We start from the raw sequence: 15,131 nt of genomic DNA, 5'->3' as shown, positions 1-15,131 counted from the left end.
TTTCATTTCTCGAATTTTGAGATCACCCCTACTTTGGAGGAGATAGCCGGGTACATTGAATTCGGACGGTATTTGAGGAAGCAACAACTTATATTTCCAAGGGCTCCATCGGTGCACAAGTTATTTGACCTCCTGAATATCAGTAAACAGACTAATAAAGAATGTGTGAGCAATGGGTGTTGCGCTTTCAATTTCTTATACTTCAGGTTCGAGCACTCTGCTGGTTTTGAAATGCATGAAAAGGGTCTAAGCAACAAACAAGACAAGGGCCTTTGGCAAATTCATCGCCGGTTCGCATTTATTGTGGCATTCTTGGGGATCATGGTTTTTCCAAATGAGAAAGGGACGGTGGATATTAGTATGGCTAGAATTGAACAAATCCTCACTACCAAGGAAGATCATACACTTGCCCCATTGGTGCTGGCGGATATTTATCGAGCATTGACTTTATGCAAAGCATGGGCTCAATTTTTTGAAGGTTGTAGTATCCTTATGCAAATGTGGTTGATCGAGCACCTTCGCCATCATCCCAGATTCACGAGTTATGGTTCGAGCCCGAATAACTTCATCACTAGTTACGAGGAGAGGGTAAACGATTACAATGCACCAGAAGGGTTTGAAGCATGGGTCTATCACTTGAAAGTTCTTAACGCAGGTCAGGTCGAGTGGACTATAGGATGGCTCCCAAGGACAGAAGCCATCTATATGACTGCTACCAAAGGCTACTTGAGGTTAATGGGCGTAAGGAGTATTCAGCCATATGCACCGCAGAGGGTCTTGAGGCAATTGGGGAGGTATCAGATTGTGCCCGAAGATGAAGATCTAAGCACCTAGGTCATAGAGTTACATCCAGAAGCTGCATTGCCTGAGGCTGTAGTTCAGCAGGATTGGAATAGCTGCCGGTATCTAAAAAATGGCACCCAGGTGCCAGACATCGCCAAGGGGGAAGTAGATCCAAATTATGCTGCTTGGTTTGAGAAAATGTCTTATGTAATTAATGAGCCAGAGCCTGAGAGGCCCGCCAAAAGGCCTCATGTTCAAGCCTTTGATGATAAAATTCAAGAGAGGTTAGCTTGGGGGAGAAGGAAAAGGAATATAAGGCCACCATCCATGATCTACGAGAAGAGTAGAGAAATGTCACCTTCAACAATGATTTATAGGCACAAGAGGCCGAAAATGAGAGGAGAAGATTGGTGCGAGAAAATGAAGCTCTCAGAGCTCAGGTTCGATAGTTGAAAATTGAAGCCGAGAACCTAGGCCGAAGCAGGAAAGATGAAAGGCTCATTTATAACCTTACTCAAAAGGTGCGTGACTATGAAGATGACCTGCAGAAAGCTGAGTCTGAACTAGCAAAAGCACATGCAAGGTTGGCTAAAAGCGCCGAAAGGAGTGCAACTTTCGTTCAACAGATGAAAGAAAGATATGAAAAAGGGGTCACAGGTTGGAAAAAGGCAATTGGCAACCTCGAGGGTGAAATGGCTAAACAAACCAAAAATTTTAAGGCTGAAAGAGAACATTGTTACACCTTAATGGCACAGCTACAAAGAGACTTGCAACAACTCCAAGAGCAAAACCAGGTAGCTGAACAAACTTTGGAAGCTAGAACCGAACAGATTGGGCGTTTGTTGCAAGAGAAGGACATCATAAGAGAGCGAGTCAAAAGGGTTGCCAACTACATCACGATGAAGTGCAGTAGCTGTGAGGATATGACTAGATCTATGTTCTTCGCTACTGTGATGATTTTTGTTCATCGGGTAATGGAAAATCTCTACCACCTCCAAGGGGATTTAGCGAGTCGGCCCGCGGCGAGGCCGAATGATGCCCCGCGGGTCCCGGGGGCAATTGAGGCACTGATGTATTCGTGATTTCTTGAGTTTGTATTTTCTTTCCGTTAAAGTCTGCCAGTTTGTCTCGGAGTCTGTATTTCTTTTATTAGAGTATGCGGGTTGTTTGTTTTTCGACTTTGTATTTCGTCGTTCATCAGAGTCTGTTAGTTTTCGTTTAAGTCTATTTCCGAGTCTTAATATGAAAAAATTTGAAAATTCCAAAAATGTTTTATTATTTTTATCTCCAAGAACTACGCTTGGTCTGATTCATGCGGGGTCATGATACGTAGGCAATCTCTATAGGATTCGACCGTAACCAAATGAGAAAGAGAGAAAGAAAATAAGAGGAAAAAACAAGAAAGTAAAGAAAAGAAAAAGAGCGGAAAAACAAGAAAGAAAAGAGAGAAAATAAGAAATCAAGTGAGAATAAAAACAAAGCGAGAACAGAGGCAAAAGTGAAAGGAAGGAAAAGAAAAATAAAAGAAAAAGGGGGAAGTTTGCAATTGAAAGTAAGAAAAGGTCGGGATGACGCATGCAACCGATCAAATATATAATAGAGATGGTTAATTGTTTAGGTGCATTCATGCCCAATGTGCGGTTACCAATATGTTAAAGTCTAATCGCTAACAAGGTTGTTGTTTGATGTATTAAGTCCAGGTAGGTGGTTAGTTGATTGGCATTCTGGCAACTCACTCATACAACACCCGATCAAAAGACACGCTGAATATGGCCAACCAAGAACCGGAGACAAGTATTGTTGACCCGTCGAAAGAAGTGGAAGAACTAGATGTTAATGCAATGAAGGAAGAGATGTATAAGTTAAAGCATCAGATGGCTGAAATGTACCAAGCCTGGGCAAAGGGGCATCCACCACCAGTTTATCCCGCCAACCCTGCTTATATCCCACCATCAGCCCAACCTCCGGAGCCTCTCATTGTGAACTCATCTCCAGCCTTTCCCCTCTACCAACAATGCTATGGCGCCACTTCCCATACTTCTCAAGCTCCACCACCCAAACAAGTCTCATACCCTCCCCCACCAGTTACACCCGTTTTTGTGGTACCTCTACCTGCTACATTACACCGATCCTCCAGTGAACCTCTGTTCCAAACTCACGACAACCAGTACTATCCCCCTGAACCCACCTTAAAAGTTCCAGAACCATATTCTTACACCCCTCATCTTGATCTCCCGGTAGAGACCGAGAAGCCACCTAAAAATCCCGAGCATGAAGAGATGATCAGAAAGGTCAAAAGCTTAGAACAATCGTTCAGAGATATGAGGGGGTTGGGAGGTCAAATAAGTGTGGCCTATAAGGATTTATGTCTGTTCCCAGATGTTCAGTTGCCAGCAGGGTTCAAAATGCCCAAGTTTGATATGTACGACGGGCATGGTGACCCAGTAGCACACTTAAGAGGATCTTATAGCAAGATGAGAGGAGCAGGTGGAAGAGATGAATTGCTGATGGCATATTTCAGCCAAAGTTTGAGTGGCTCGGCATTAGAATGGTATACCAGACAAGATCACATCAGGTGGTACACATGGGACGATTTGGCCCAAGCTTTTGCCTGCCATTTTCAGTACAACCTCGAAATTATCCCAGACCGTCTTTCATTGACAAAGATTGAGAAGAAGCCCGGTAAGAGCTTTAGGGAATATGGATTCCGTTGGAGAGAGCAAGCAGCGAGGGTTGAACCTCCGATGAAAGAAAGTGAGATGGTTGATTATTTCTTGCAGGCTTTGGAACCCACTTATTTTGGTCACTTGGTGTCAGCAGTGGGCAAGTCCTTTAAAGAAGTTGTAAAAATGGGAGGCATGGTTGAGGAGGGACTCAAGTACAACAAGATCATGAGTTATTCAGCGATCAAAGCAACCACCCTGGCCATTCAAAATGGTACGGGAGGCGTACTCGGGAAGAAGAAGAAAGAAGATGTTGCTACAATTGAGTCGGGAGCTTGGGTTGGATCTAGGAACCTTCCACGTTACTACAACTGGCCTCGACCCTACCACCAAACTTACCCCCATACTCCATATACTCCACCACAACACTACTACCCACCGCCCGATCCCCATTTTTCCGTCCATCACGCACAAACCTATACCCAACCTCCTGCTCATGCACAATGGCGTGTGCCAGCTCCACAAAGTCCATACCTGACTCCACAAAATGCCCATCCACCCCCGAGAGCCTACAGAAATCCCTCTAGAACATATTTCCGGCCAAATCAAGCCTTTAAGAATGAGAGGTTGCAGAAACAGAAGACATTCACTCCTTTGGGAGAATCATATGCTAGTCTATTCCATCGACTGAGACAGTTGGGTATGTTGAATCCTATCGAGGCTAAACTGCCGAATCCCCCTCCCAGAAATCTTGACCGCTCGGTGAGTTGCGAATATTGTTCAGGGACCCCGGGTCACTACATATAGAAATGTTGGAAATTGAAAACAGCTATTCAAGAGATCATTGACACTAATCGGATTGAGGTCCAAGCCCCGGAGGCACCCAACATCAACCAGAACACATTGCCGGCCAATCATGAGACTGATATGATTGAGATAGTGCATAAAGGAGGGGAGCATAAAAAGCCTTCGCAAACCGTCATGAATACTCGGGCTAGTGAAGCGAAGCCATTTAAAAAGTCAACAAGTGAGAAGTCTATGATCAAGTTGAACGGGGAAAATAATGAACCATTTGTGGAGGTCAAGAAGGGGTCCTCAAGTGACGTTGCAGGAAAACATGAAAGAGAAAAAGTGGTTGTGCCAGGAGTGACGAACAAGCCTATGGTAATTATGAAGGGTGCCTGCACAGATCCTGTCATTATCAAAACGGTAACTCAATTACCCATAGTCAACAAAAAGGCAGTCCCATGGAATTATGAACGAGTGACAGTGACTTACAAGGGGAAAGAGGTTAAAGAAAAAGTGTGTGAGACTCATGGTTTGACTCGATCGGGGAGATGCTTTGCCCTCGAAGAGTTGAGAAAAGCTAAGACCTCAAAAGATAATCTAGTGTTCGTGAAGAAAGCGGTGATCGAGGAAGAAGTAGAAGAATTTCTGAGAAAGATGAAAGTACTAGACTATTCCATTGTGGAGCAGTTAAGGAAGACACCAACTCAGATCTCGCTCTTGTCATTATTGATCCATTCAGACGAACACCGTCGGGCTTTGATGAAAATCTTGAACGAACCCCACGTTCCTGACAAAATCTTAGTAAAACACTTGGAAAAGATAGCTAACAAGATATTTGAGGTAAACAGAGTCACTTTTCCTGATGATGAGTTGCACGTGGAGAGTACCGAGCACAATAGAGCCCTCTATCTGACGGTGAAATGCGAAGATTCCGTGGTTACTCGAGTACTTGTTGACAATGGTTCCAGTGCAAATATTTGCCCTCTTACCACTCTAAACAAGTTGAAGGTGGATGATGAAAGAATTCGCAAGAATAGTATCTGCGTTTGGGGATTCGACCGGGGAGGAAAAGATTCGGCCGGGGACATAGTGGTCGAGCTTACAATAGGGCCAGTTGAATTTACTACGGAATTCCAGGTACTCGATGTGGATGTTTCTAACAATCCGCTGTTAGGACGACCCTGGATTCATGCTACCAAAGCGGTCCCGTCCACTCTGCATCAAATGGTTAAGTTTGAATGGGATAGACAGGAAATTGTTGTGCATGGCGAAGATAATTTGTGTGTTCCCAGGGCATTGTTCCATTCATAGAGTTTGAAGATGACAAGGGGCCATGAGTTTATCAGGTTGTTGACATGGTATCGGTAGAGAAAATCCCTGAAGGGAAGTGCATGCCGACTCCAAGGGTAGCTGCTGCATCAGTCATGGTAGCCGTTGAAATGTTGCAAAATGGTTTTGTACCGGGCAGAGGTTTGGGCGCATCTCTGCAAGGTATCGTACAACCGGTTTCTCTTCCTAAAAACTTGGATACATTTGGTCTAGGGTTCAAGCCCACAATCGCAGACGTGAGAAGAGCTAGAAAAATGAAACAGAGAGCATGGGACCTTCCAAAGCCAGTCCCACGTCTTTCCCGATCATTTGTCAGGCCTGGTACCAGAAAGCGCCCAGTGACGGCGGTTCCCATTTTGGTGGTTGATGTGGATGAATATTTGATGGAGAGGTTCGAGAAGATATTCGCCGATGTGAACGTGTTGGAAGCTGGAGAGGGTTCTAGAAAGGTGGATGTGCAATTTGTTGGGTCTGGTGCAAAGATTAACAATTGGGAAGCTACTCCTCTCCCCACCAGGAGGGAGTTTTGGTAGTTTGCTTTGATTTTCTTTCAATTTATCTGGATTATCCCAGGGTTGTAATTCTGATTCTATGTTCCGCCCTTTTGGATTTATAAACCCCATTGTCTTTAATTTCAATGAAATGCAATTTCTCTTTTCCTTTCTTCCAGATAGTTTTATTTTTGTTTTCCTTTCTTCCTTGTTCAATTCTTTTTATGCTGGCCTCAATGATATGACATGCATGCGGAATCTCCGGCCCAGTCTTAAAAGCCAATCTAATCCTGAAATAGTAATTCAAGGAATAGAGTGTGATGTTGAATCAGAATATGACGAGGATAAGCCTTTGAAGAGATTAGTAAAGAATTAAGCCATTTTGAATAAAAACCCAAGCTTAACGTGAGTGATACAGAAGCAATCAATTTAGGGGACCAAGATAATGTCCGGGAAACTAAAATAAGTGTCCATCTTGAACCACGACTTAAAGAGGAGATAATTAAAATACTGTTCGAGTATAAAGATATTTTTGCATGGTCCTATGACGACATGCCAGGTCTAAGCACTGGTTTGGTGGTTCACAAATTGCCCACTGATCTGGCATTCCCATCTGTCAATCAGAAGCTGAGGAAATTTAAAACTGATATGAGTGTAAAAATTAAGGAAGAGGTCACCAAACAGTTTGAGGCCAAGGTCATTCGGGTCACTCAATATCCCACTTGGTTAGCCAATGTAGTGCCTGTGCCGAAGAAGGATGGCAAGACCAGGGTGTGTGTTGATTATCGAAACCTCAACAAGGAAAGTCCTAAGGATAACTTCCCACTGCCGAACATCCATATATTGATCGATAATTGTGCCAAACATGAGATTGTTTCTTTTATGGATTGTTATGCGGGCTACCTGTCGACGCCCCCCTTTTTCCCTCCAAAAAGAAGGCGAAATCGGGTGTACGACATTATGGACAAAACAACTCTTATTCCCCTTTCGAGGAATCGGGATATGGAATTTGAAGAGTCGCCACCTAATGATTATAGTGCATTAGGACACTTAAAAAATGAGGATTTTGAAAGATAAACCAGAGTTCGGGTAAGGGCTTGAGATTATCTCTAGGGAAAGGTGTTAGGCACCCCTCAAGATCCACTAGTGTGGTTCCCGACCGTGCTTAATTATGACTTTAAGAAGAGTAGGAATAAACAAGAAAAGTTTGCACATAACAAGTTGAAAAATTTTGAAAGAAGAAAGACACAAGTGATTTTAAAAGGAGAAAGCTTAGTTGAAGAAACATTAATTTAAGAAAACATCAATAACTAAAGAAGGAGAAAAGGGGTCCTAGGTTTAAATATAATATGAATCAGTTTGGTGCAATACCCAGCAATCATTCTCGCACGAGATATTAGCGCACCGTCATCATCTCCATATTCTACCCTTCCCGCCCCGTAAAGGTTAATTAAACGTGTGGATTGGTCGCGAGTGCTTATTGCGTGCTATTACCCGTCCCGTCCTATAAGTCCTAGAGGGTATTTAGGACCATTATTCCTATAAGGTAAGGACTAGGTTGAACCCTTAGGTTTGAAGGTCAAAATACTAGGCGACATACAAAACAAATAAGACTTCATGTAAGGGATCACATAAAGGCATGTAAGAGGCTCAAATGTCCCTCCACGGATAGACATATAATTAGCACGTCACAATCACATTTAAGGTCTAAAGAAATGAGAGTTAAAAGCAGGAATATTAAAGATAGGTTTTGGCAGAAATCAAAAAGTTTGATCGAAATTTTCAGAAGTATAACTAAAAAATGGCAGTAGGTATATAATAGTTTAGAAATTAGTAAAAGACATATTCAAACACTTTCAAAATATAGTAATGATGTAGTAAAATAGCACGATTCTGGACAAACAAACAGGCCAGTAGAAGACATGATAAAACATATGCCTGATTCCGAGAATATGTCAAAATGGGACTAGAGTTTTAACAGAAATCAGAGTAATCCTCAGCGAGGCAAACAAGGAATGGAGTAGTCTGAAAACTGGCAAAACAAAATCAATCAATTTTATTAGTTCTAATGCTTGCCTAGGCGTCGTATGTATTGCCTACTTGAAAGGTAAGCATGCATATTAATCCAGTTTTAAGGAGAGGAGGCATAGTTCATCAGACTTATGTTGTTAAATTAGACAAATTAGTGAGGCGTTCAGCAATTACAACTCAAACGAAGATCCTAAGTAACATGATGTCTAATGCACATAAAGCTCCTAAAACATGGTCCCTAAATGCAGTAGCAATTTGTATAACAGGTTGTTAATTAATCGTGATTACAAAGTGAGTATAATAACGAGCTGAAAGTAAAAGAGCCTAAAACAGGATTTCTAATCGTGTGAGATGCATGTCCTATGCAGGATATCTATTGCACAAATAAGTAAGTAAAACCCTATAGACATGTTCTCTACCCATTAACCAAGCATGCATAATCCCACCCAATTTCACTATAGCCCCAATTATTCATTACAAGTTATTACAGATGAAGTAATCAGATTACAGTAGCGAAGAGTAGAAAAATAAGAAGCTATTCTATAGGGAGCCTTCAACCAGGCCCAAGTCTCCAATCCTCACTTCTTTCGAGTTTCACAACCTTTACCAAGGTTTGGGTGCGGCAAAGCTCCCTAAAGGCCCATTGGGACCCTTGGCCAATACCAGGCACCCAAAACAAATTAACAAGACAAGTGCAAGTGTGGAATTACCAGCCTTGTGCATCAAAGTTCAGTGGGTACTCAAGGTACCCAAAGCAATGCTTACACTAAGGTGGCTGACCCTAAACTTCTAAGAGTAGTGAGATAGTGATGGAGTTTCAAAAGATTGAATTGAAAAGCAGTTTGAAACAGAAGATACAATGTCAGGTAAGCACAAGCAGGGGCAGAGGAGAAGGGGGCAAGTAATTCATGAGTGAGAACACAGTTACACAAACATCAAAGAGAAGCACTTCAGCACTTAAACAGTCAGGCAGGTTTCAACCAAAGAGGTCAGAACTTCATGCTGATAACTACACTTGGGGTAAGGGATAAGGAAAGACATGCACGAGACATATAAGGGGAGTAATGGGCATGCCAGATTAAGATAGTCATGTTAATCAACATAGAAGCATGCTAATTGCAGCAAGAACAACAAAAGCATAAGTAGAAACATACGAGAAACAAAAGGAAGTGCAATACCCATAGAAAACATATTGCTTTGAAGCTGTAAATCAAATAGGAGACATACCAGTTGAAGGCAAAGTAATGCAGGACAGTAGTGAGTTATAATATGCAAAGTGGTGAAGTGAGCAGCAATATAGAGAGTGTGCAGCGATAGTAGTGAATTGAGCAGCAATATAGAGAGCTATGGAACAATGAAGCAGCCTGAAACTCAGCCTGAGTTTCAAGCTAGTTGAACAGCCAGTAGTCACAAGGGGAGAGAGATTGTGTGAAACAAAGAGAGAGTACTGAATTACTTCTTTTGTGTAAGAGAGAGTTCAGAAAATGATTCCCCCCTCCAATGCTAAAGAGAGGGTAGAATATATATAGTCTTCAAATAAGTGAAAAATAAGGTAACACATATAGACTGATTATAATTATAGAGAGAAAACCTATTAGAATCAATTAAAAATCAAATTGCCTTCAATTAGGGAGTCACAGCTCAAACAGTAAAGAAAAATGCATCAAATAAGGAAGGTACAACATAATTACAAGTAAGGAAAGTAAATAAGCATATAGTGTGCATATAAACAGACTGATTTTGAAAGCAATTAGTTAAGGAAAATAACGGGTGAGATGGAAAATCACAAGGAATCATCCTTAAGTAAGGAAAACATCTCACAATCAAGGAAACAATTCAAATCAGTGGAGCATCTCCAAGGAAATCATATACGGATAATCAAGGATTCAAAGAGATGCATAGAATTATTTAGAATAACAATTAGACCTATAAACACAATAGGTGTGAAAATCAGAGAACACTAAGCGAGAAGATCATAGTTTCAACACTAGACAGGAGCCCTAATAGAAACTTAAAGCATGGAACTCGGATTAACCAGACAACCATACAAACAAGCTCATAACACAAACATAAACAAATAGTACAGGCATAAGCACATAATACTCAAGAAGAAGCAGAAGATATAGTGATTTTTGAAAGGGGTTCGGAAACCCTAGCTTTTGAGAAAAGAACAAAACATTTAAAATTTGAGAATCAGGCAGAAGGTACTGTAAAACACAAAAGGATAAGTTAAAAATGCTTTTAAAAAGATAGAGATCGAGAGACTTAGGCGGAAATTAGGGTTTTTTTGCAATAAATCGGTGAGGTAAGGAACCTGGCTGTGAAACTCGTTAATAATGGCGTTCATAGTGCCATCGGACTGAAAACCATCGGAGAAAAGGCCGGAGATAAGCAAAGCAAGGATTCCAGTGACCATCTTGCATGGTGGAAGTCTCTAGAGCCTCAAAACTTAGAGAAGATCAGCGAGACACAGCTCCATGCAGACTGGTGGTCGAGAGAAGTGAGGACGGAGCATGGTCGGAGAGGCGATGAAGCTCGTCGGAGAAGGAGGAGGGAACCAGAGGGTTCTAGAGAGAAGGAGGAGACGAAGAGACCAAGAGAGATACCGGTCTCTATGAGAAATGAGGGGTCAAAGGGGGGGTCGTTTGATTTAATTTGGGAAATAGAATCTGGGCCGTTGATCTCATTTGATGAACGGCTCAGATCAGATCAAGGCTGGATCAGGTAAATTAATTGGGTATGGGTCGGGTAATCTAGGAATACGGGTTGGGGTTGAAGTTGAGGGTGCAATTTGGGCTACAATTGAAATAAAAAGGGACTGCAATTTAAATAGCCAATTTTCCTCGTTTTGATTTTATAAAAATAGTAAATAGTGTTTAAAATCAAATTAAAAATACCGAGTTAATAAGCAATTCATAACTATTAATTTAAAAATATTAGAAATGATTTTGTGATTACGAATGCTATTAAATCGAGAAATAGGCTAAAATTGCAATTTCATGCAATTTTAGTTTAAAAATACCAAATAGACTTGTAAAATTATGCAAAAATCATGTAAATTATATTTTGTGTAAATGCGAGAATAAAATAAATTATTCACCAAAATGACGAGTTTTTTGGGAATAATTATTGGTTTTTTTTATAGTGCAAAATAGGCCATAAATTGGTTTTAAAAATCTTTAAAAATTTGGGAAAATACCAAAGCCTTTGGGCGTGCTTGTATATGCATACATATGCTATTTTGAAAGTATTTTGAGTATAAAAATACATAGGAAAAAATTGGGTATCAACAGCTGCCCCTCTTTACCCGAGGAGGATGAAAAATTTGTCGGGTAAAGACAAGATGACCAATTTTTACCGGAAACGGTGATTGTAAATGAATTTTGACCGTTCTCTGGTTTCTGAGTTGCCTACATTTCCCTGGTTTTACAGGAATCAGGCCACATGTAGTTCAGGAACCATTGGCGGAATATGCCGATGGAAATTTAAACGAACAGTCGCGACGGTCAGATTTGAGAGGGTGCTTGGAATCAGACAGGCTGCGGAGAACTGGAGCGGGATCGCTGAGACAGCCGTGAGCCATCCGGAGTACCTGCTAGTGCATGATGTGTGTATATATTTGCGTAATTTAAACGTGATGCAAGTTCCCGTTGGACCATGAATGCTGTCTTCGGACGGTTAGGATGACATCCTCAGACTATGATGTCCTGGGCCATGAAAAGCATAAAATAAAGATTCGCAGGCCATGAAATGGTGCTCTCGGGCTATGCAGATGGTGCCTCCGAACTATGACGCCTTTGAATAAGTTGGCGATTTTTCAGCCCATGTGAAGGTGGCAATCTTTTAGCCGAATGAATGCAAAGAGTGGCGATTTTTCAGCCAAGGCGTGAATTTGAATGCAGGTGGCGATATTTCAGCTGAAGCGAGAATTTAAATAAAGTGGCGATATTTCAGCCATGCAAGATGGAGACAGAGCTTAGTCTCGAAAGGCAGATAGATAGCCTTATGCAATATGGATGTAGAGCTTAACCTCGGAAGGCAGAAGATAGCCTTATGCAATGCGGATGGAGACAGAGCTTAGTCTCGAAAGGCAGATAAGTAGCCTTATGCAGGATGGAGGTAGAGATTAACCTCGGAAGGCCGAAAAATGGCCTTATGCAAGATGCAGATGGAGACAGAGCTTAGTCTCGGAAGGCAGATAGATAGCCTTATGCAATATGGAGGTAGAGCTTAACCTCAGAAGGCAAAGTGTAGCCTTATGCATAATGCAGATGGAGACAAAGCTTAGTCTCGGAAGGCAGATAGATAGCCTTATGCAATATGGAGGTAGAGCATAACCTCGGAAGGCAGAGAGTAGCCTTATGCAGAAATGCAAATGGAGAAAGAGCTTAGTCTCGGAAGGCAGATAGATAGCCTTATGCAATTATGGAGGTAGAGCTTAACCTCGGAAGGCAGAGAGTAGCCTTATGCAGAAATGCAAATGGAGACAGAGCTTAGTCTCGGAAGGCATATAGATAGCCTTATGCAATATGGAGGTTGAGCTTAACCTCGAAAGCCTTATGCAGAAATACAAATGGAGACAGAGCTTAGTCTCGGAAGGCAGATAGATAGCCTTATGCAATATGGAGGTAGAGCTTAACCTCGGAAGGCAGAGAGTAGCCTTATGCAAAAATGCAAATGGAGACAGAGCTTAGTTTCAGAAGGCAGATAGATAGCCTTATGCAATATAGAGGTGGAGCTTAACCTCGAAAGGCAGAGAGTAGCCTTATGCAAAATGCAGATGGAGACAGAGCTTAGTCTCGAAAGGCAGCAAGTAGCCTTATGCAATGCAGAAATGTAAAGAAACAAACAGTAGTAAGTTCTCTTAGCTGATAGATGATTGCGATATCATGACTGTTGGGAAATGATGGGTGTAGATAGTAGACTTTTGCGAAATGAGTGATTGCTTTGAGAGTTTCGACTCTAAAAAGTGGTTGTGTTTTGCTTTTGCGGCCTGAATACTGGTGGGCGGTTATTAAGACTGCTGAGGAGTGTCGAGTGCGGATAGTGAACCTCTGGAGGGTTTTTGATTTTGAAGAGCAAATATACTTTGATTCGTTGCCAGAATTCCTGCATCCAAAGAAAAATTGTGAGTTTTACAGGGGGAAGGTTAGTTCGTATCCTCCGGCTCTTCCTGTTGCGTATCATTGGGGTAGCATTGCTAAACGATGCGATCCAAATGATATTCGGGCATGACCTAGTGAATATAAGGCAAGTGCATGTATATATAGGTAAAAAGAATAATTTTATTTCGGGATGAACCAACAACTGCAACGTGGTTCAACACACGACAACCTCGCTTGCTCCGAAATTCTGAGGGTCCTCCTCAAAAATTCTACCCCAGTTTACTGGGCTGGCGCTGTTGACGGCTGTGCTGTACGATGCGATCCAAATGATATTCGGGCATGACCTAGTGAATATAAGGCAAGTGCATGTATATATAGGTAAAAAGAATAATTTTATTTCGGGATGAACCAACAACTGCAACGTGGTTCAACACACGACAACCTCGCTTGCTCCGAAATTCTGAGGGTCCTCCTCAAAAATTCTACCCCAGTTTACTGGGCTGGCGCTGTTGACGGCTGTGCTGTACGATCGAACGCGGATTGGCTCCAGAATTTTGAGGGTCCTCCTCAAAATTCTGCCCCAGTTTACTGGGTTGGGGCTGATGCGAAAGCTGACAAACTGACTTCGGAATTTTGAGGGTCCTCCTCAAAATTCTACCCCAATTCCCATAGCGGGGAAAATGGGATTCTTATTAAAGTGTGACCGAACCCATAGGGCTGCCTACGTATCCCCTCTTAAACGAGAATCAGGTCAGGCGTAGTTCAAAATACATCATGAAAGAAAAGCATACGATCAAATGTAGTATCGCTTCACTGCGTCTGCATTGATAGGCTTCGGCCAGACTTCTCTGTCCATTTCCGCGAGAATAAGGGCTCCTCCGGTTAGAACCCGATGCACCATATACGGACCCTGCCAATTAGGAGAGAATTTCCCTTTGGCTTTATCTTGATATGGAAATATCTTCTTCAACACTAGCTGTCCTGGTGTAAACTTCCTTTTCTGATGGTGACAAGTGTACGCTGATACGTGTTTCCTTGACATTTTCTGCGTTCCCCAAATTGATGAACTCAGTTTCGTCTAAGTTAGACTTGGGCCTGTTCTCGAAATTCTTGACCTCCCTGACAACCTCTTCTGGTATCTCATCCTCTTCTGAGTCTATATCCGTTTGTCGCACTGTCTCGTTGCAAGTCACAGTCGTTGGTTCATCATCAAGATATGTAATAGTAATGCTGTCTAAAATAAAGTAAATGGTAGAGAAAATAAATGAGAGCGAAACGTAAAGATAAACTTAGAAAATGCTTTTTCATAATCGTTTAAAACATCAGAGCTCTTTTCAAAAGTAAAGACAATGCGGAGAAGTAAAATCAACTAAAGTAAAGTGTGATGCATATGCGTCGTTTAGCCTTGCTACCCCCAGGCTCTCTGGGCACTGGTGGTCCTGATTGACCAATTGGCGAGGTGCTCTCCTTGGTTCATAGATTGAATGGAAGGGCCTTCCTCCACTTCCTCCTCGAAGATAACACAACAATCCATATCATCTTCCAGAAACAGGTTCTTTATTGCTGCTAGTGCCTCGTCTTCCTCTGATCCGTACGTAGTGTCGGCTGGCTGAAAAATCTGCTCCAACTGAGGCATAGGGTGCTCCAGTGGATGGTATGGTCCGTGCCATGGGGGTGACCAGTGGTTGAACTCCTCCTTAGTGTACTCATACCCTAGGCCAGAAGTGGTACCGTGCTTCTTCACCTTCATAGGTTTGGTGATACCCTGCAGGTTCTTGCCAAGTCCTTTTCCGGGTTCATACCCGCTCCAATTCAGGATGCTCTCAATTTTGTTATCCCACCACTTGTCTTTGTCTTTGGCGTTGACTCGCTCGATGTGATGGTACGTTTCTCCACCGATTTTCCTTCTACCTCCGATCATCGGGATGGCCTGGCGACTA

Source organism: Nicotiana tabacum, chromosome 8, assembly GCF_000715075.1.
Source record: "Nicotiana tabacum cultivar K326 chromosome 8, ASM71507v2, whole genome shotgun sequence".
Taxonomy (NCBI): domain Eukaryota; kingdom Viridiplantae; phylum Streptophyta; class Magnoliopsida; order Solanales; family Solanaceae; genus Nicotiana; species Nicotiana tabacum.
This window is presented reverse-complemented; position numbering follows the sequence as displayed.